Below are 21,257 nucleotides of genomic sequence, written 5' to 3'. Positions count from 1 at the left end.
TGTAAGGAAATCTTGATCTCAGAAAATTCTGATCTTGAAAATGACCTCCTGAATGAAGGAGCTGGGCAGCTGTTGAGGTGAAATTGAGGTGAATGAGATGACATGCCATTGAACAGTTGCTTCTCGTAACACTCATAGAGTGATTAAATAATGTGAGCTTCAGGACAGATATATCTTTCTTAGAGTGACAGAAAAAATTGTGCTACACATTTCCAAAAGGTAATTTTTACATCAGTTATTTATTCCTGTAGTAACAGTGAAAGGTGCAAAGCAAAAGCAAATCCCTTCTCTTTTTCCCGATCCAGTCTACCTTTTTTACAAGAAATTGTTCGTGAAGTTCTAGTAACTAAGGATCTTTGAGAGGCCATTGATAATCATTTCTGGTATCTTATGGTAGTGGAATGTGAAGCTTGCCCAACAGGCACTGCTTGAGCTATCTCTATCCAAATACAGCATTTCCAAGAGAAGCCTTCTTATATCCAGTAATTTCCCATAACATTTTCAGAGCTGCAAGGCAACAGATTTCCTTGTATTAATCCAAATAGAATTCTTAAATAAAACAACATAATCAAGTAAAAATAAATGTAATGGCTCGTGTTTAATATTCTTGTTGGAGTCCTCACAAATCAGGCATAAACATTACGAAAATTTGATTAAGCATATGTCATAGTAAATAACAGAAGCCTGGATTATATCCAAGTCAGGTCATAACTGATTGATATGAGCAGCTGGCTATATGTCTTCCCTGAATTCTGATGGTTTTTAGACTTTGCCTATACCAGTGTAGGATGCATACTGATGTATATCAAACTGTAAGTAAAGCTTCTGTGGAAATTGATGGAAAAGTATTTATTAGCATATTTTAACAGCCTGGATACTACTTATCTTTAGGTACTGTTTGATGTTTGCTATTCAGTGTTTCTAGCACTTTAGGAAAGTGCTAGCTCTAAGTGAAAACATAACACATTAGAGCAAGATGTGCTTTTTTTAAGTGCTCAAAATAAGCAGGGAATTTTAAAATAACATTTATTAAATGCTTGTTGCACAATAGGGCAATGCAGAACTTGAAGGGGTTCAGAGTTAGTAAGAGTTTCTGTATGAGGCACAAGTAAGTTTCCCTTTGCTGTGTCTTTGAGCTTGGAGCCTCACAATACTGCTGCTTTGGTGATTTGAGATCTTATTATGGGAATTCCCATGTTTTAGAAATTTTCTGTTAAACAATTTAGGTTGTTTATGAAATGTGGATAATCATAAGGAACTGCTGTAAGTCTCTTAATACTTGTGGTCATGGTGCATGTCTTGGTTTGAAAAGACAGGTATCTGCTAGAGAGAGGCAGGGCCCCTCTAGGAATGGGGAATTCCAATCCCTTCCCTCCATGTTATTATAATTTGGAAGATTTTAAAAAAACACTTTTCAGTCATGGCTATGGGGGAAGGAATAACAGTCCTTTACTAGTAAATATAACAGGACAGACAAAAAAACCCAGCAATTATAATAATAATAAAACAGAACCAAGAACCCCGAGGGGCTTTGTCTCACAAGCCTTGGGCAGTCTGATCTCTTGGGATCCCAAGAGCACCAAACGAAACGGTGGAAACTCCAGGGCTGATGGCTGGAAACGGTGGGTTGTCCCCAGCAGGCAGGGGGGTGTCCCGGCAGGCAAAGTGAGCAGTGCTGGAGAAGCCGAGATGGGTGGACCCGGGATGACCACATCCAGCAGGGCAGGTGAAGAGCTCTGAACTCCCCAGGCGCTCCAGCAGATGAAATGGACTGGACTCCTCTGCCAACCGTGAATTTCACACAGCTAGCTGTAGCTTGACCGTCCTCCCTGGAAAACCGAGAGCAGCCAAAAACCCCCCACCCTCAGCTCCCGGGAGCCTTTCCCTCCTCCCCCTCTAAACTAAGTGATCCACTTCCTTTGTATGGGGCAAGCACCCTTTTAAGCATCAGTATTTAGTCTCCTAGCAACTTATGGGGGGAAAAATTCCACAGGAAAACCTAACCCCCAACAGTGGATTTGTTGGAAATCAACTGCATCATCATGAGATTAGGTGAAGCCCACTCTTACAGAAGAGCTTGAGAGCTGACTGCTGACACAGATGCTGGCCACCACCTCTGTGCTGTGCTCTGCCATCAGTGAAACTCAGGTAAGGGGCCTGTGGCTGCACATTTCTAGCAGAAATGGTGCTTGGTGCAAGGTGTGCAAATGCAGCTGAATTGTCAGACCTCAGTTTGGTGTGTTTGTGCTGGGCCAGGCCTGAGTTGGCCTTACTCACTGTGTGTATGCCTCGTTTGCCTGGTGTACTCAGAGCCTGAGTGCTGCACATGAGGTTCAGCTCCATCATTAAGCGTCACAACCTGTGACATGCCACACAGCTGAGATGCAAATAAGTCCCGAAGAAATTAAATGGGGTGCTCAGGGTCAAACAGTGATTTCTCTAGACAATGACAAAAGGCTCCAGGTACTGCATTTATGTACAAGTAATGAATTGGGAGGTTCATTAATTCATAAAGTCCACTTGCTCTGGACTTTACACCACCAAAGCTGTTCAGTAGCCTCTGCTCTGGCCACCATGCCCACTGCTTGAACCAGAGGAACAGTTTCCCCCGATCCACCTTTAATCTCCACATAGTGATCTGACTAACAACATTTTGTAATAGACTATGAACACGAAGAAAAGTTCCAATAGGAATTTATTACATTACAGCAGGCAAAGCAAAGGCAAATACAGCGCTGGACGGCAGGGGAGTCTCGCTCCACCAACTGCCGTGAATTGGTAGATTTTTCAGTCTTGCTTTTATCTTGCTTCTTTCCTCTGATGATGTATGTGTGACGTGTTGCTGGGAGGGTCTCTTTCTGTCTTTCGGTGGTCGCAGAGATGAAGGCTGTAGTTGTAAGCTGGAATTCCTGAAACTTAAAGCTGATTAAGCAAGTAGAGAAGGAATGAGCACGAGTCTGTTTGCCTTTCCTCTGATGATGTATGTGTGACGTGTTGCTGGGAGGGTCTCTTTCTGTCTTTCGGTGGTCGCAGAGATGAAGGCTGTAGTTGTAAGCTGGAATTCCTGAAACTTAAAGCTGATTAAGCAAGTAGAGAAGGAATGAGCACGAGTCTGTTTGCCTATCAGCTTAGATAATGACATAGTAACTTCCTGTTATCTTGAGTTATTTGATCTTCAGTGAACAAAAAAATAGTTAATGTTTATCACAATTCCCCCATTTCTCTTGTTCTTACTTATTTTTGTTCACTGTATCTTTGCAGTTCTTGTCTAGCTAACTCTAAAGTTTCTAAATTTTCTTCTTGAGGTATCTGATCATATTTAGTCCTAAGAAGCATAAGATGTGCTGCTTCCAGCCGGCTTTTCACTATAGTTATCAGTTTATTAAATATACATGGTCCAAAGGTAAGCCCGAGTGCCACTAGAATTACTGGCCCCGCAATAGTAGAAAGCAGTGTGGTTAACCAAGGGGAGTGGTTGAACCAGTTTTCATACCAATTTTGATGGGCTTCATTTTCTCTTTTCCGCTGTTCTATCTGCTTCCTTAGTTCATTCATAGTATTGATTACTACTCCTGTGTGATCTGCATACGAACAGCATTCTTCTTTTAGCGCTACACAAAGGCCCCCTTGTTGTAAAAACAGCAGATCTAAACTCCTTCGATTTTGTAATACTACTTCTGACAGTGATCTTACTGATTTTACTAACCCATCAATTGCTTTTTCTATTTTACTTAAATCTTCATCTACAGAGATTCTTAGTGCTCTAAATTCTTTCTGTTGGTTGACTAATGAGGTTATCCCTGTTCCAGCTCCTACTCCTCCTACAGTTAGAAGAGTTGCTATAGTCAAGGCGGTGAAAGGTTCTCTTCTCATGAGGTGGTGTTCTGGGGTTGTGTGCTGTTCAAGGACATAATCTTTTGGATGATAAGTAATTTTCGGTATAATAGTTACTTGAATGCAATAGTCATGGGTGTGATTGAAAATTTTTAAAGATAAACAGGGAGTAATTCCTATACTCTGGCAAACCCATCGAGTATTGGGAGCTGGGAGCAACCAATCTGCTTTTTGTTTTTGCTTGGGGTTTTTCACAGTGATGTTACACAAATGTTCTCTATTAGGGGGAACAGTACCCACACACCGTCCCTGTCCGGTTACCTGAGAGAGTGTTACTCCTTGAGTACTTTCTTTAGTCTTTTTCCAAAGGCATTCTTTTGGATTAGTCCCATTTATTCTTCTTGCTTTAGCCGTTACCCCAATGGCTTCATAAAAAGGAGGTCGGATGTTATAGCAAAGCCAGCATTCTCTTGTTAAATTAGGGTTTGTTCTATTTAGAATGCCATAACTAGCTTGCATTATTTTCCACAGAGTACCATATTTAGAGGCTTCTTCAGGGGCATCAGCCTGAGGCACTGTTAATTCTCTCGATCCCCTGCTATTTGCAGTGTTTGTCCTGCTCTGCTTTACTACTAGTACTGGGTTTGGTCCTACACCTCCCCCTCCCATCTCTGGCGAATGGGGAGCGGGTTCCTTCTTTATTTGGATGATATTCCCCCTATCTCTCCCGGGTTCCCAATGTCTAACTCCCCAATTTTTACCTAATAGCCATTTTTGTTTCTCTGGTTGGGTGACATTGAGATAAACAAACGAGCAGTTCCCTATATAGGTTATTTCTCCTGAAGGACTCCTCCATGGCTTTGTGCATCCTGCTGGTCCAAAGTCTGCTTGCAAATATTTATCATGCCCTCCCCTGGGTGTCCAGTCAGAGGCGATTGTTTCACAGCCCCAATATCCACAAAAATATTCCCCAGGATAATTACAATATCCTTTACCGTGATTTGAGCTTGGGCACATGTAAAATCCCATTAGGTTCAGTGTTTTTCCACAATGATCTATGTTGGTCAGAGCACACAATCTTACTCTGAAACTGGGTGCTCCTACAGTAGTTACAGTTTGCAAAATCTTATTGTCATCCCATCGCCATAGTGACCATTTAAAGGGTTGGTGTGGTAGATTGTCTAGGGCATTAATCCCTCTCAAGTATAACATCAGCAAAAGAAAAGTAATCGGCTGGGTCACGTGGTGAGCATCATTGGGGGCATAGGAATGGGAGTATATCTGAGGATTGTTCCATTTCATAGACTGCAACCTGTCTCTCTGCCCAGGGTCTTTGCTCTTATTCCTATTCCTGAGGCAATTTCTCAAATATTGTTTTGTTGTCCTACCCTGGGGTTTCTTTCCTCCACAGCTTTTTACCCCTCTGCCTTTCCCGTCGACTCGGTTGCCTCGAGCCACGGGGGGTACCATCTTCTCGGCAGCAGGGATATTCTTCAGGAGGTCCCCGGGGGCGACTCTGTTGCCTCTTGACATAGGAATCCCAGTTCCGATACTTAACCGGGGGTGTATCACACCGGATTCCCTTTAGGCGTGTGCGGCAGGTGCAGTCAACAATTTCAGCTATGAACGGGATGGGTTCATTAGGGTGATAACAATAATATTTTGGTTTAATCTCTAATGCAAAAATCTTCCACTACTCTTTTGATTTTTTTCTACTAATCCCTCATATTTAACTTTATATTCTAGAATCCAATCAGTTATGTTCCGCTGCAATACTCAACAGGGGCTGCAAATTCCTCTAGGGGGGGTCCTCGCCTACAATGACTCCACTACCTGTCCCCGCAGATTTTACAAATATAACAAACAAAAGGATAACAATTGCACTCTGGGTCTCTACACCTTATCAGAGTTACAAATTAATCTTTCCTCCGTGTAGTGTGGTTCTGGTGCATATTTTACACGGTGTCCATTCATTGACAATCTCTCCTCTGGATCCGTAACTTCGGGTCTCCAGGATTGCTTGTCACCTGCCACTCAGGAGTCGGTTTGCTCACTGGCCCTTTAATTCTGCTAGCATGGGTCCATCCCTTCTCTGCTGTTCTGACTGCAGTATCTGTAGTAAGCAATACAAGGTAAGGGCCCTCCCATTGTGGGGCCAAGGTTGCTTCTTTCCAGGACTTTATCATTACCCAATCTCCTGGTTGCACCTGGTGCAGTTTCAAATCTAGTGGGGGTCTCTGAGCTAACCTTCCCTTTTTCCATAGATTTTCCCTATATTTCATTAGGCTGGTAATGTATACATTCATATTTTGATCCCTCAACTTTGGATGATCTTGCGGTTCCTCTATATTGTAGGGCATTCCATACAACATTTCAAATGGAGATATTCTCATATCCGATCTAGGTTGTGTCCGGATATTTAGCAATGCTAATGGTAGGCATTTTACCCATGACAGTTTGGTCTCAATCACGAGTTTGGTCAATTGTTTTTTAATTTCCCCATTCATTCTTTCTACTCTTCTCGAACTTTGGGGGTGCCAGGGGGTGTGATAATCCCATTGTATTCCCATTATTGCCATGGTTTCTTTAATTATTTTGGATGTAAAGTGAGGGCCTCTGTCCGAGTCAATAGTTTCCGTGACCCCATATCTGGGAATAATCTGCTCTAATAGGGTCTTGATCACTGTTTGTGCCGTTGCTTTTGCCGTAGGGAATGCCTCTACATAATGGGTTAGGTGATCTACTATTACCAATAGATATTTATACCTCCCAGTCTTTGGTAACTCAGTAAAGTCTAGTTGGATGTTAGCAAATGGCCGGTATGCTGTAGGTCGTCCCCCCATTAAGGTTTTTCTTAAATTGGCCCTATTTACCTTTAGGCAGGTAATGCACCCCCTCACTACCTGCTTTGCCAAGTTATCTGCCCCAATACACATATGTTTGGTGGCAAATTGATCTACCAATGCTTGTGCCCCCCAATGTGTTTTGCTATGTATTCTCCTCATAATATCCATAGCTATGGATTTAGGCAGTACAGTTCTATTATCCTCTGGAAGTCGCCATTCCCCTTCTGGGTCTTCTCTCAACCCCATTCTTTTCATTTTCTCTTTTTCTTGCATAGTAAAGCTATATATCTTTTGCAAATTCCCTCTGCTCTCACGCTCTTTTCTTTCAGCCTTTGGATCTTCCTGGGGGGTAGATTGTGACGTCTGCAAAGCAGCCCTTCTTGCTTCCTGATCTGCTGCATTATTTCCCCTGCTTTTGAAATTTAATCCCTTTTGATGCCTTTTCAGGTGAACAACAGCAATTTTCCTAGGTCCCCTCAAGGCCTTCAGCAGTTTCCTGATTAGATCCTGGTGAACCAGGTTTTTTCCCTGGGAGTTTATCAACCTCCGTTCTTCCCATATTTTTCTAAAAGTGTGTATAATCCCATAAGCATATTTTGAGTCAGTATAGATGGTACCTGATTTATCTTTTAACAACTGCAATGCCCGCAGTACAGCATAAAGTTCACAGGCCTGTGCCGACTAAAATCCACTTAGAGGGCCTGATTCGATAACTGCAAGTCCTTCTCCCCCAACTATTGCATAGCCAGAGACCCTTTTTCCATTAATTACTCGCGATGAGCCATCTACAAACAACCTATCCCCCTCTTCTAATTCTTCTTCATCCAAGTCTGGTCTTATCTTGGTTTGTTCTTCTATGGTAGATAAGCACTCATGGGCTAATCCATCCTCACTTGGCCTTCTATATAAGAATTGGGCCGGATTTTGTAAGGCTGTAACCTTCAGGGTTAATTTTGGGGAGTCTAATAGGATTCCCTCATACTTCAAGAGTCGGGCATCCGTTATCCATTTTTCTGCCTTTTGTTGCAAAATTCCCCGGATATTATGAGGGGATAATACTCTCAGTTCTCCGTTGAAAGTGATTTTATTAGCCTCCTCCACAAGCAAGGCGCAGGCTACTAGAGCTTGCAAACATGTAGGCCAACCCCTGCTTACAGGGTCTAACAGCTTAGATAAGTACCCAACAGGTTTCTTTTTCCCAGCCCATTCCTGGGTCAGTACTCCATAAGCTGTCCCACTATCTGTGTTTACAAATAGATAAAAGGGTCTCTTCAGATCGGGTAGGCTCAACACAGGGGCATTGACTAAATCATGCTGCAGAGCTTTCAGATGCTTGTCATCTTTCTCATCCCATTTCACTAGCCCTCCTTGGCTCAATTTCTCATATAAAAACTTAACCTTGGTGCTATAGTTCTCAATCCACTGTCGGCAATACCCCATGAGACTTAACAACTGCCTAATTTGCTTCTTGCTCTTTGGAGGCGGTATGGATAGTATCCCCTTTACTCTTTCAGGGTCTATTTTCTTCTCCCCCTTCCTTAGGTAATGCCCAAGATACTTTACTTCTTCTTCCACGAATTGTAGTTTTGCCTTAGATACTTTGAGCCCCTTAGCACTCAGAAAGTTGAGTAATCTAATGCTTTCTGCCCGTACTTTGTCCTCTGTTTCCTCAGCAATCAGGAGGTCATCTACATATTGGATAAGGGTCACTCCTTCCCCAGTCTGATATTCTTGCAAAATCTGTTCTAAAGCTTGTCTAAACAAATTAGGAGATTCCGTAAACCCCTGGGGGAGCACGGTCCACCTTAGCTGCTGTCTCCTATGAGTGACTGGGTCTTCCCATTCAAATGCAAAGTAATCCCTACTCTTCTCGTCTAGAGGACATGCCCAGAATGCATCTTTAAGGTCAATTACACTATAATATTGTTTTTCGGGACCAAGTCTGCTTAGCAGGGTGTAAGGGTTGGCTACCACCGGAAAACGAGCTACTGTCCTTTTGTTTATTTCTCTTAGGTCATGCACTAACCAGTATGATCCATCTGCCTTTTTTATTGGCAGAATTGGGGTATTAAAAGGAGACATGCAAGATTCTAATAGTCCTTTGCTTAGTAGCCTCTCAATCTCGGGCTTCAACCCATTCTTTCCCTCTGGGGAGATGGGGTACTGTTTAACCCTTATCGGTGTCTCTGGATCTTTAATGATTACCGAGAAGGGGGGTATATTCAACCTCCCTACACTATCAGGAGTGTACCATACTTCTGAGTTAATTTTTTCCTCATCCTCTACCCTCAAGGGACAGAGTTTTATTTTGATTTCCTCATTTACTACTTCTATATTAATACCCATTTCTATAATTAAGTCTCTCCCTAACAAATTATAATCTGCTTCTGGTACCAGCAGAAGGTTCCCTATTCCCATTTTGGACTTCGATTCCACCAGTACATTCTTAATAACAGGGACTTCAAAGGGCTCCCCCTTTGCCCCTATCACTTGAGCAGTTTCCTTTGATATCTTACATCCCTCCGGTAGTACCTGGACTGTCGATCGCTCAGCTCCAGTATCTACTAAAAACTCAAATTCCTGCTGCTGAGGACCTATTTTTAATTTTATCAAGGGCTCCTCATGTTTCCGTGTCCCCAGCAAATGAAGCCCCTGACTCCGTCAGTCCTCTTTGAAGACTCTCTCATCCCTGAGCCGCTTCCTGCAGTTTCTCCGAAAGTGTCCTTTATTCCCACAGTAGAAACATACGCTTCCATCCTTTTTCTCTACCCGGGGAACCCCTCCCCCATTTCTCTGGGCCACTTGACTTGTTTTGGGAGGGGCATCAATTCTCCTAGTTTCTCTCACTGCTGCCACCATCATTCTTACTTGTCTCTTGTGACTCTCTTCATCTCTCCTCACATATACCTTCTGTGCTTCCCTCAATAGCTCATCCAGGTCTCTATCTTGCCAATTATCTAATTTTTCTAACTTCTTTCTGATATCTTCCCACGATTTAGCCACAAATTGTGTTTTTAGTAGTGCTTGCCCTAACGGTGTCTCAGGATCTAAGCCTGAGTACATTTGCAGGTTTTTTCTCAAGCGTTCTAGCCAATCCGTAGGTGTCTCCTCCTTTTTCTGTCTCTCATTAAATGCTTTGTTGATGTTCTGCCCCCTAGGCACCGCTTCCCGGATCCCCTGTACTATTATCCCCCTCAGATCCTGCATATTGATTCTGTGATCCTGCTGCTGATGATTCCAATTGGGATCATGCAAAGGCCACTTGGTGTCTGCTAAGGGTCCTTGTGCATGTTGCGAATCCCATAGCCGCATCCCCGCTCGTCTAATCATATTTCTTTCCTCGGCCGTGAAGAGAATATTCAATATGGCTTGCAACTCGCCCCAAGTATAAATACTGGGTCCCAAAAATTGGTCCAGTCTCTCGGCCACCCCCAAAGGATCTTCCAGGAGGCTCCCCATCTCCCTCTTAAATTTTTGAACATCCCCAGAACTCAAAGGTACTGAAACAAACCCTATCACTGGGTGAGGTCCCTGCCCCCCCCCCACAGGCATTTCTCTTAGGGGATATAGGTTATGCTGTCTAGCTCGACCTCGGGTTATGGGTCCCTGCACTTCCTCGGGGGGCTCGGGATTACTTCCTGCTTCCTGAGGCTCCATTGGAGGTGCATCCGGAATCTGGGGGTTCTGAGGGGGTATGTAAGGGGGTGGGATCAGTAAGGCTTCTTCCTCTTTACTCCTGTCTTTCTTTCGTCCTCCCTCTTTGAGGGGAAACAGGAGCACTTCACCCCCAGGTCTTGTAACCCATACATTAGCATATTCACTTTCTTCCTGACTAAAAGGAATTTTAGTGTTTACCCACAAGTTGAGTTTTTGCCTCACTCAATCTTCTGATGATCCAAAAATAGGCCAAAAAATATTCCGGGAAATCTCCTTTCCACCCCATACTACCACACAATAATGGATCATTTTAGCTTTATCTTTACCCCCTGTGTTAGGGTAATGTTTCCAATTGTCTAATATGAACCCCAGTGGGCTATCTCTAGGCACCGGGGGGAGTTTTATGGGAGTAGAGGGCCTGCTCTTCCCCTGTCCCATCTTCTGGAGTGCCCTCACACAAGCGTGGTGCGGAAATCACTCGCTTCCCCTTGTTCGTGGCTCACGCCCTCTCGGGCAATGAGAACCGCACTACTGAGGGTCCACAATCACTTGGAAAATCCGAGCTGCCGGTTCTCCTCTCACTCACACACACACTCGCAGCACTCCAGGATACCCGACCCAGACCGAACGGAATCTTCCACACAGATACTCACGCGTCTTGCGTCTTCGTCCGGACCTTTGTGCACAAAGTTTATAGGGTCTGCCGGCCTCCTTTGCCTAATGCTTTGAATTTAGGTTCGTCGGTCCAACCGAGACAGGAATCGGGTCTACCAGGGCCGCCGACTGATCGGCGGGGCGCCCCCCAGGCAGAACCAAAAGTCCTATCTCACAGGTGGATCCGAGTCACGGCACCAAATTGTAATAGACTATGAACACGAAGAAAAGTTCCAATAGGAATTTATTACATTACAGCAGGCAAAGCAAAGGCAAATACAGCGCTGGACGGCAGGGGAGTCTCGCTCCACCAACTGCCGTGAATTGGTAGATTTTTCAGTCTTGCTTTTATCTTGCTTCTTTCCTCCGATGATGTATGTGTGACGTGTTGCTGGGAGGGTCTCTTTCTGTCTTTCGGTGGTCGCAGAGATGAAGGCTGTAGTTGTAAGCTGGAATTCCTGAAACTTAAAGCTGATTAAGCAAGTAGAGAAGGAATGAGCACGAGTCTGTTTGCCTATCAGCTTAGATAATGACATAGTAACTTCCTGTTATCTTGAGTTATTTGATCTTCAGTGAACAAAAAAATAGTTAATGTTTATCACAATTTGTCTCCTTCTTATTTCTTTATTTTATATGATAATTAGTCTAGCATAGTTGATTATGCAATTGGTGTTGAAGTAGTTTATCTGGATTGCACTGCATTTTAAAAAAATATTTCCTCTCTTCAGACACTGCTTTAACATTCTCACCAGTGCTGTGTCTGAAGGTTTTATCTACAAATGATCTTGATCAATTTACTTTTATTCAATTATTATTGTAAATGCATCAGTGGACTAAGAGAAAAATCTAAGGCAATAGATTTGGATTGTAATAATTCAGTTGATATTTCCTCATTCAGATTTCCATTAAAAGTCACAGTTGCCTAAAGTAGAACCATGGTGGTGTGGCTGGCTGGCTGAAAGATGGGACACAAAGAGAGCCCAGTAACATGGGAAAATGAGGTGGCATGATGGAGAGCTGCCAGAATCAATTGCAGGGCTTAATTCAAGTCTGTTGCTGATTGGGAAGATGTGTTATACAGGACACTAATGAAATTTGCAGGCGGTATTAAATTGAAGGCATTGGAACCCCAATGAGGAGAGAGAATTTTAAGTTAAGAGTGACCATGAGAAAAACAAGAGGAGTATCTACTAGGAAATATTTCATTCTAGGAAAAAAGAAAGTATTTCTGAAGTAAGGTTATCACATATAACACTGAAGAGAGAGGAGAAAGCTTGGAGATAGAAACGCTGTAACTGGGTGTCTCACTGCAGTTTAAGTACTCTATTTCTGTGTGTTACAACCATGAAACAGCCACTGTAATTCTGGGAGCTGTTCCTGAAAATAACCTTTTCTGAACAGGTCATTAACTGATATTGCAAGGCAGTGATTGCAAGCTCACATAAAAATTGTGGGTGGGGGGAGAAATGAAACCTGTATTTTATAATGGTTGGATAATACAGTCTGACATGTTCCATTCATGTACTGCACATGGAGCTTGTTTTTTGTCTACTGAATCATACATGGTGCAATGATTGTGTTTTCCTTTCTTTTTACAAATGGAAAAAGCATAACCAATGTTTTATTTCTGTCCTTATTGAGCTACTTACTACTTTACTAGAAATGTTTCTACATAACTTGAAAACAATGATGAGGCAGTCACCTTTCAATCGCTATTACGAAAGAGAAACTAGAGAGATACGTCATGCCCATGTAACATATAAGTCTGTTGCTGGCTGGTTGCAAACCCCTATCTGGAGCAGCATCAGTTATGGTAATTTCTATGCAAGAAAACTTTGTTTTGAGCACAAACATCTGATGAGAAATACGTAAATAAACGTTAGAAGTTAGACATAGTTTGTTTCTTGTGCTTTATGGTGTACTTTTGATAGCTGGTGATATCTCCATGTGCTTATAGCCATAATAAGTAACTTGTAACATACAGAGATTACCAAACCCAAGGCCAGATCTGCATGCCAGGAGCAGATGATTTGTTTTTCTGAAGGCAGTGAAGTGTTATTTGCAGCTTCCTTCACTGGCTGCTGGTGATTAAACTTATAATAACCACAATATTTTAATTACATTTGATCTTTCTAGGCTGTTTTGATATCAAGCAAACTTTTAAACAGCCACAATCATCTTCCACAGAACTAAAAATAAATTGAAATTCTGCCATGCAATTTTGAGCTGTACCTTTAGTAATTACAGAGAAGAAGGTACATAAAAATAATATTCCAGCTGTACTGGGGCCAAGGCCATCCTTGTGCAGTGCACTCATGTTAGACCACTGCAACTGGGCAGTGCCTTGCAGAGCCTTGCTGCAGGAATACCCATGGCCAGAAAGGAGAGGGAATTTGGGGTGAAGGGATGAAGGACAGAAATGTTTTTAGCAGAACTGTGCCTATGGTTTGCCCCTAGGCTGTGGGCTAAGTAGTGCGAGTTCTCCTGAGTTTTATGCTGAGGTACCATATCAAATACAAATGATGTAGCTTTTGTCATTATCATTCTGGTTCTAAAGTGTTTTGATTTCTATTGAGAGTTATTCTGAGATAAATGTATTGGACTCAGCAACATCCTGTGCTGTTCCACTGTTTTTGTATGTGTACGGCACTTACCTCGTACCAGCACGGACTAAATTTAAGAAATAAAAGAAAGTAATGTCAGGATATTTATTAATAGGACAGTAGTGACATATTGCAGTATCTTAGGTGAAATTTTTTGTAATGCTAGCTAAATTCACAAATTGTTTGCAAATATGACTGGCTTTGAGAAATGTCCCAGCATTAGCTGGGACAAAGTAGTACGTTTTACTGATGTATTCTGCTCTCCTGAGAAGAATGAGATGAAGTAATTTCAGCGAGGAAAAACACAGCACATTTGAGAGTCCTTGTCTAAGACTGTGAGGTGGTTTCTGTTGATATGTCACCTATAAAGGTATGCCCTACACTCAAACTAATTGCACTGTCCAAAGTCTAATGTAAATAGAGAATAAAATTTGCATTGCCCACTTTTTTGGCTACCAGCATTCTCAGAACTGCTGAATTTCCAGATTTCCTTGCTTAAGCTTTGCTCTGAGATGTCATTAGTTAGTTGTTAGTCATACCCTGCTGGCTTTGCATTTTGCTTCTACCTTGTTTTGCAAGCCCTGTACATACATGATCTGTTAGCAGTTACTCAGAGAAAAAAAAAAATTCTGTAGGTCTGATATTTTGATGGCGGCTTTTTTTTTTTTTTTTTTTTTTTTTTTTTTTTTTTTTTTTTTTTTTTTTTTTTTTTTTTTTTTTTTTTTGAGGCATAATTCAGTGATAGCTGGCTAGCTGGCTGGCTGGCTGGCTATGCAGGTTTCCTTGTTTTGGAGGCTGACAGTGTGCCAGAGCTGCACTGCACCAGTGTTAGGCTGTTATTTCTCAGCTCCTGCTAGGTCTGAAATATTTGTTACTGTTTTATATGAGTGAACACCTTCAAATCTGCTTTTCAGGAGTTTTAAACTGGATTCTAGAACCAAGACCCTTGGTGAATATTGGGTTCATGATGCATCAGTTGAAAATGCAAGTCTAGGTGGCTTGCTGCCTAATCATGCCTGAGAAAATCCAACAACCCCAGGAAAGCTTGCTGGTACTGTCTTAGCGTTCCTGTTTGTATTGCATCCTTACACCACCAGCACAAGGGCTTCTGTCAACATTTGCCATATGCAGTGGCTGCTCCAGTCTTCCTTTTAGTAGGTCTTTTACTATGAAAGTGACAGATCTTGGGACTGTCTTTACCCTCTGAAAAATAGATTAAAAGGTTAGAACATTAAGATTAAAAGTTTAAAAGCAAACAGACATCCAGAGTCCTAAGTATCCCATCTTAATAGGAATTTTGCACAAAGTGCTCCCACAGAAATGAACCTAAAGCAGAGCATGATCCGTGGGTCTCAGAAAGTCAAGAGCCTGCTGGCTATGTGCTTCTATTGATGGCTGTTCCATCCCCCTCACCTGAACTTCTGGTACAGCTGGGTCCCCAAGAAGCTGAACTATTTTTTTTACATTGGTTAATATTTAATAAGCTAAAGGAATTGTTACCTGGCTGAAAGCTGATGCCATAAAGACAAAAGCATAGAAGAGACAACCTTCCTAGTCTAGCAGAATAGTATCATGAGGTTAGATGAAGTGTTTCTTACTTTACGACAGATTATCACAGAGATAAATGTGAGCTGGATTTCTGTAAACATGTTTTTTGTCATTTGTGCAGTGAAGAAAACAAGGTCCTGTCTGTGATTTGCTTGTTCAGACTTTCAGCGTGGGCTGGATCAGTGATATAAGTAGTAGCCCAAGAAAGGGCTGCTTTACTGAAAGGCAAGTTGGAGAGAAAGCAAGTAACAACTTCAAAAACACGTATGCGAAGTTAACAGCCCTTGTGTAGAAGCAATGTTGCTCTATTGGATGTGCTAATCCTAGCATTCCTGGACCTGGAAAGGCCTTTAGCTCATAATAAATAAATACAGATACTTTGGAATTCAGCAGTAAGTTCTAATGCTATAGAAAAGACAAGTTACGTCTTCTGATCTGCTGTATTTTTTCAACAACTCATCAGTGATAGAATAAATGCAGGCTACAGCACTTAACTAGGCTGTAGGAAAGTTATATTAATGGCAGAAAAAATTAAAAGGAAGTATTAATTATAGTGAACAACTGTAGTACATCTGAAGCTGCATATTATCTACCTCAAAATAGTGGTGAAGCTGTGATAGAACATCTACTTCAAGTCTTTCCACCTCCCAAGGGAATCAATTAGAAAATACTAGAACCAAAATAACTCTTTGAATTCTTTGGAGTCACCATTAAACAGAAAGCAAGAGTGAAATTTAATTACATATGCAATCAGGCTGGAAAATACGGGCTGTTAGAGCTTTACTGCTGGTCAAGACTGTATTCACTGGAAAGTGATGTGTTTCTATCTCGCAATCCTTCAAATTCAGCCTCCCAAAAAATCTTTGGATGGTTTAGGTGAGTTAAGGTATATCAGATGCAATTACAAAAAGAATCAGAAGATTGAAAAGCAAGAGTGAGGGCAGTGTAGGAGAAGGCTGCAGGGCAAAGCTGAAGAGAGAAAACATTCAAGAAAAAGTTTAAAAGCTTGAAATTTTTTCAGGCATCAGAGGAACTGAAAAATTCAGCAGGACTTCAAGAAGCAATTTATTAACAAAAGCAGGAGACATTTCTCAGATTTGATGCACCTTAATTCAGTATTTCATGTGTTTTTACATTTGTGGGCAAAGCTGATTGTAAGACTTAAGGCAAAGCCTGGCTGTAACAAATTGCTCAGTTACTTTATCGTGCTTGCCATCCCATGTGATGCCCTACAACTCAGCCTGGTTTTCCTTCCTTCCACTCTTTGGAACCTGTTGAATTCCAGCTTCATTGTTCTCTGAGTTTGGACAGAGGGTGCAACTGAGTCACATTGAACACTGGCAGTATGGACTTGAGGTAGCATTAGACCTCATCCTCTAGATTAAGCCCAATATAAAGCTGATTAATGAAAGAGGAAAGATTTGATATTGGTGCACGTGAAATACAGACTATTTATCCACAACTAGAATTTATCTAAAATTGTTTCAACTTTGCTGATTGTAATGGTTTGCTTGCTTATGGAGTTTGTTTTCTAGAGCCAGACCACTTCCATTCCAATCTTCTGAGCTGTGTTGAGCATCTTGCCGAGTCAGGGCATATAAACTCTTTGTGGAAAACAGCTTTTCTCAGCAATATTTAATCTTCTATTCTTGTAGGCCATGAATCTCTGTAACTTTTAGTTATCCAGTGGAGAGATTTGTTGCTAGTCACTAGAGCAGCAAGTGTCTTCTCAGGTTTATCTATGACATGGCACAGTATGTCTTATATATGACATTCCTGTAAAAATCTTACTAATGTTGGACTGAGTGTACTGATGGAACAATTTCAAATGTATGTGCTGCTACTGATCTCCTTTGCTGCTGTCTAGACCAGTCATTATCATGGGTGAATACTTATCTTAAGCTAATCCATGCCTTGTTAATATATTAAGTATCAATGTGCACAAACAAGGTTGTTGAATGCTGTAATTTAAATGCTAGGCACAGCTTTTTTGCCTCTGACAGGAAGGTACGAAAAATAATCGCAATAAATATTTGTAATAAAGAAACAACAGAGAAATTGCTTTTGAATGGCTCTATAACAACCAGAACCCAAGTCCAGGTGGTATAGATTTAGAGTGTATCAGTTCTCTAAGAAGCATGAATTTACTGGCAGAAAGGTTTGAGTATTTTCCAAGGTAAAAAGAAATTATATTATCAGGAATAGCTTTCTTTTGATTAAATTTATTTGTTGCTGATGCAAAATGAATCAAGTTGTAGCTTTGTAACATCTATCCCATGAAGCTGACTTGTGAGTCAGAGAAGAGTGGCAAAGCCTGTTTCAACTTGGCTCTTATTTCAAATGGAGAATTCCAGCATAGGTCAGGCTTAGCCCTGGCACAAGCCCTTGTTTGGTATGAGCTCAGTTCTGGAAGCAGTGCCTCTGGGATGTGTTCACTGTTCAGACCCCTCCTAGCCAGGTTAAACTTCAATTTGAACTTGAAGACAGTTCCTTCTGGCCTTTTGGGCTAAGAGTTGCCTTCCAGCATGGATGTTGGGCAGCACTAGGAGCACACAGCCATGTGAGCTGACCTGTATTCACTATCTGGAACTGTGAGCAGTTGTGCCAGAGCTCTGCTTACAAGTGTGAGCCTGCAGCTGGATGTACACGTGTTCTCTATATCCAGTTTCTAGAACAATGGCTATACATGTGTTTAGGTACATCTTAAGTATGTGACAAAGCATTATCTAAATTTCACTTTGGAATCAGAGTCTTCAGGTCAATGGCAGCAAGGAGAAAAATAATCAGGAGGCTGAGGAAATAAATTTGTTCCCAGTAATGTATATTTAGAGTGAGTTTTAAAGATTTTTGCCCAAAAAATAGAGAATAGCAGCTCAGTTTTTGTGTAATCCTTTCTCAAATTTCAGTATTTTATGAAATTGTCATTGTGACTTTCCTCAGAATTTAGCCTGGTAGAGTCGGGATGATCCTGGTGCAACAGGGATTTCTTTTCTTTTCTTTTTATTCCTATTTTTTCCATCTCTTCCCAAGTCATTGGCAACAATGCCTGATTATTTCAGGACACTGTTTTATTTAGCTTGCCAGGCCCATATTAGGGGGCTGGGAAAGGTTAGTACACTCCAGTAGATGATTTATTGTAAGAGATCAGGTGAGTCTTAGATTTAAATACCCACAGCAGGGGCAAATAACTTTGTGTGTTTTTACTTCTGTATCTTGCAGAATTGAAGCCAGTGACTCCACAAAGATCAGAAGCACTGAATCTTCATTCCCATTTTTTCTCTCTGATGTTGTTCAGTGCATTTGGAGGGATTTTTATCTTTTCATGTGAAACGTTAGGGCAATATTCGTCTTTCTCATTTAGTCTTGTTAAAGACAAAATAGTATGTATTTTAGGTTTTGAAATGATACCACAATCTGAATGTCATAGGGGAAGATGGCTTCATGGATAATGCTGTTCTGCGTTTGTCAAGTTAGGGTTTGCAGCTTTAGCTTAAACATGACATCTGCCATCTAAACTTAAGCTATGTCCCTGTTCATACACAAACTTACTTGCAATTTGTGGCTGTGCTGGTTGGTGGGGTGCTGTGTCCAGGGGCTTCTGTAAATTGGAGAAGGTAAAGGTACAGGCAGAGCAGCACTGGTAGGTGCTCCTCTGCCCTGGAGCCTGCCCACCCCTGAGCCAGCCTGAATTCCTCTAAGTTCCTCAGGGGTGCTTTATTCCAGGGCTTTTCCCACTGGATTAATGAAATCTTGCTGACAGTCTTCACAAGAGAGGATTGTAGAAGATTTGTTTCATATTAATTGGCTATTAATTTTTTTGCTGTTGTTGCTTTGGCAAGAATGCAATCTAAACCAAGGAATAAGCCTGCTATGGAAGCCAACTGGAGGGAATCTGAAAAAAGACCCAAGAGCTGACTGGAATTTACTGCTCTGTATGCAACTTCTCAGAAGTTATTCAAAAACTGCCAGTCTGTAGTTGTCTAGGTAGTTAATGTGGGCTCTGTGGTATGACAGTGGCTTGTGTAGCTTTTCTTTCACTGAGAGGCACCCCAGTGACACCCTGCTCCTCTCCAAAGATGAAAAAATTCCCCCTCTGTGCAGTTTATCGGAAGGGTTTTACTGAGGAGGGATCTATGGAATGTTAATCAATCACACATTTTCCAGTATATAAGTAAAACACTGACTCCTCTGCAAGAAATCCAAACAGGTCAGACAGCAGCTGGATACCCTGTGATTGTTGTGGTAGATACCTGGTTTGCCCAAAGAAGATAAATGCCCTGTCTCAGTGCCCATGCAGTCTGTGATTCAAAATGAGTCTCCTGTAAAAAGTAACTGAAGTGGCTCTCTCTCTCTCCCTTCAGAGCCCGTGCTCTGTTTTAGCCTCGGCTAGCTTGAGAAAGACAGCCCATGCCAGAAAGAATCTTCCTTTTCAGGGCCTTAAAGCTACCCAGAGGCTGCAAACCTTTCCCTTAGAGAGAGCAGGTGCCTGTTGATAGCAAAAGGAAAGAGACTGCTCTTAGTCCGGGGAAGGATCAGGGCTTTATTCTGGATCCTGCCCCTGCAGAGTCTGGAGCCCAATCCAGTCCCTGTCCCCGTCCCAGTGCAAGAGAGAGACGCTTAGGCCGCCCCAGGGCTTTTTCCCCGGTTGAAGGGGCTAGAGGCAGGGACAAGCCACTACCCAAACAAGGTGGGAGTGGAACAGAGTCGGGTTACATTCCAGTGTGGGAGGACGGGCGTGGCCGAGCAGCAGGGACAAACCTTGTGATACATTTTCCAGGGGAACAGGGTGGTACGAAGGAAACCGTTACAAAACCCAATATAAAAATGAAATATAACATAAACCCAATTAATGCACTACAACAAGTAGCAGAATTTGTATACTACTTGCACTAATCTAAGTATGGCTCAGCTTCTTGGACTCCTGGAAATACCTTCTGGATGAAGAGGCAGGATATGAATTTTGTTCCTTTTGTCTATATGTATCTGTTTGGGAACTGTGCACGAGGTGTGGAAACATTCAACTGACCTCTATGTGTATTGTAAAATTGACATGGCTCCCTGAAGCGTGTGGTGAGCTGCTCCTGCCTGCAGCTCAGAGTTTGGCCCTGGTAACACAGCAGGGAGGCTGTTTCCTTGTCAACACTTCTGTGCCTGAGAGAGAAGCATGGCTTGTTCAATCCACAGAATCATGTTTGATATGATTTGGATTAGACGGGACCTTAAAGACCATCTTTTTCCTAGCCCCTGTCATGGGCTGGAACACCTTTCACTAGACATGTTGCTCCAAGCCCCGTCCAGCCTGGTCTGGAACTCACCCTTTAAAGGTGATGTATTACAAAAAGTTGAGTCTCAGTCTTGAAGATACCCTCAAATGAGTAAATTAAAAGTAGCGCAGTCATTCTGATCTGAATATATGCAGTTGAGTTTGCTTTAGTTGGGGTTATTTCACACATTAGTGCTTTGCCAGCAGTAGTGCCAGAATGTGTCTCAAGAGCTGTCTCCACCTTTCCATTGGTACATCTTGAAATGGAGTATTTTTAATCAGTTATTAACTCCAGAGGCTATCTGGATTGGTGTATTGAACAGAATTTGAAGATATCTGCCACCAATAATGTGATTTGGGGAGCGCTTCAGCAGCAAGATAAAAGTTGTTATATAATTTTAATAGTAGTAATTCAGTCCACCAGCTAGCACAAGAGGAGCAGCATATATCTATTTTACTGGAAGCATGTGCTGTGAGCTTAATGTGAATTCTCTTACAAAATTTAGGTTTGGAGATGATGGAGTTACAAATTGAAATACTCACCGGTACTGCCGAGAGACTCGTATTACAGAGACATGACAAGTATTCCCCAAAAGTGGTAATTCTCTGCAAAATGCAGAAATCTCCAGATTTGTCAAGATTTTTTGAGTGTCTTAACAGCGTATTTTTCACATCATATCTTTGTAGCTCTACATGGTTCTGCCATGTAGGAATGCAGCTGAATCTAGATAAAAGCTGGCTTAAGAAACATTCTTAAGAACATTTTTTCCCAAAAAGAATGCTCTTTTCCTTTAGTCAGAGGAAGGTTGGATTTGGCTCTCATTAAGATTTCAGGATTTCGTAAGTCCTAAA

At 41.9% G+C, this 21,257-nt stretch overlaps 1 protein-coding gene across 8 annotated transcripts in view; it reads left to right on the top strand.

Moving 5' to 3' along the window:
- LOC120759074 (Kv channel-interacting protein 1) overlaps positions 1-21,257 on the top strand; it is a 332,257-nt gene that overhangs the window by 84,775 nt on the left and 226,225 nt on the right. The window lies entirely within an intron of this gene.

Source organism: Hirundo rustica, chromosome 14 (genome assembly GCF_015227805.2).
Source record: "Hirundo rustica isolate bHirRus1 chromosome 14, bHirRus1.pri.v3, whole genome shotgun sequence".
In the NCBI taxonomy this organism is placed as follows: domain Eukaryota; kingdom Metazoa; phylum Chordata; class Aves; order Passeriformes; family Hirundinidae; genus Hirundo; species Hirundo rustica.
The sequence above is the reverse complement of the archived record's forward strand: the minus strand, read 5'-3'. Positions and strand labels throughout refer to the sequence as shown.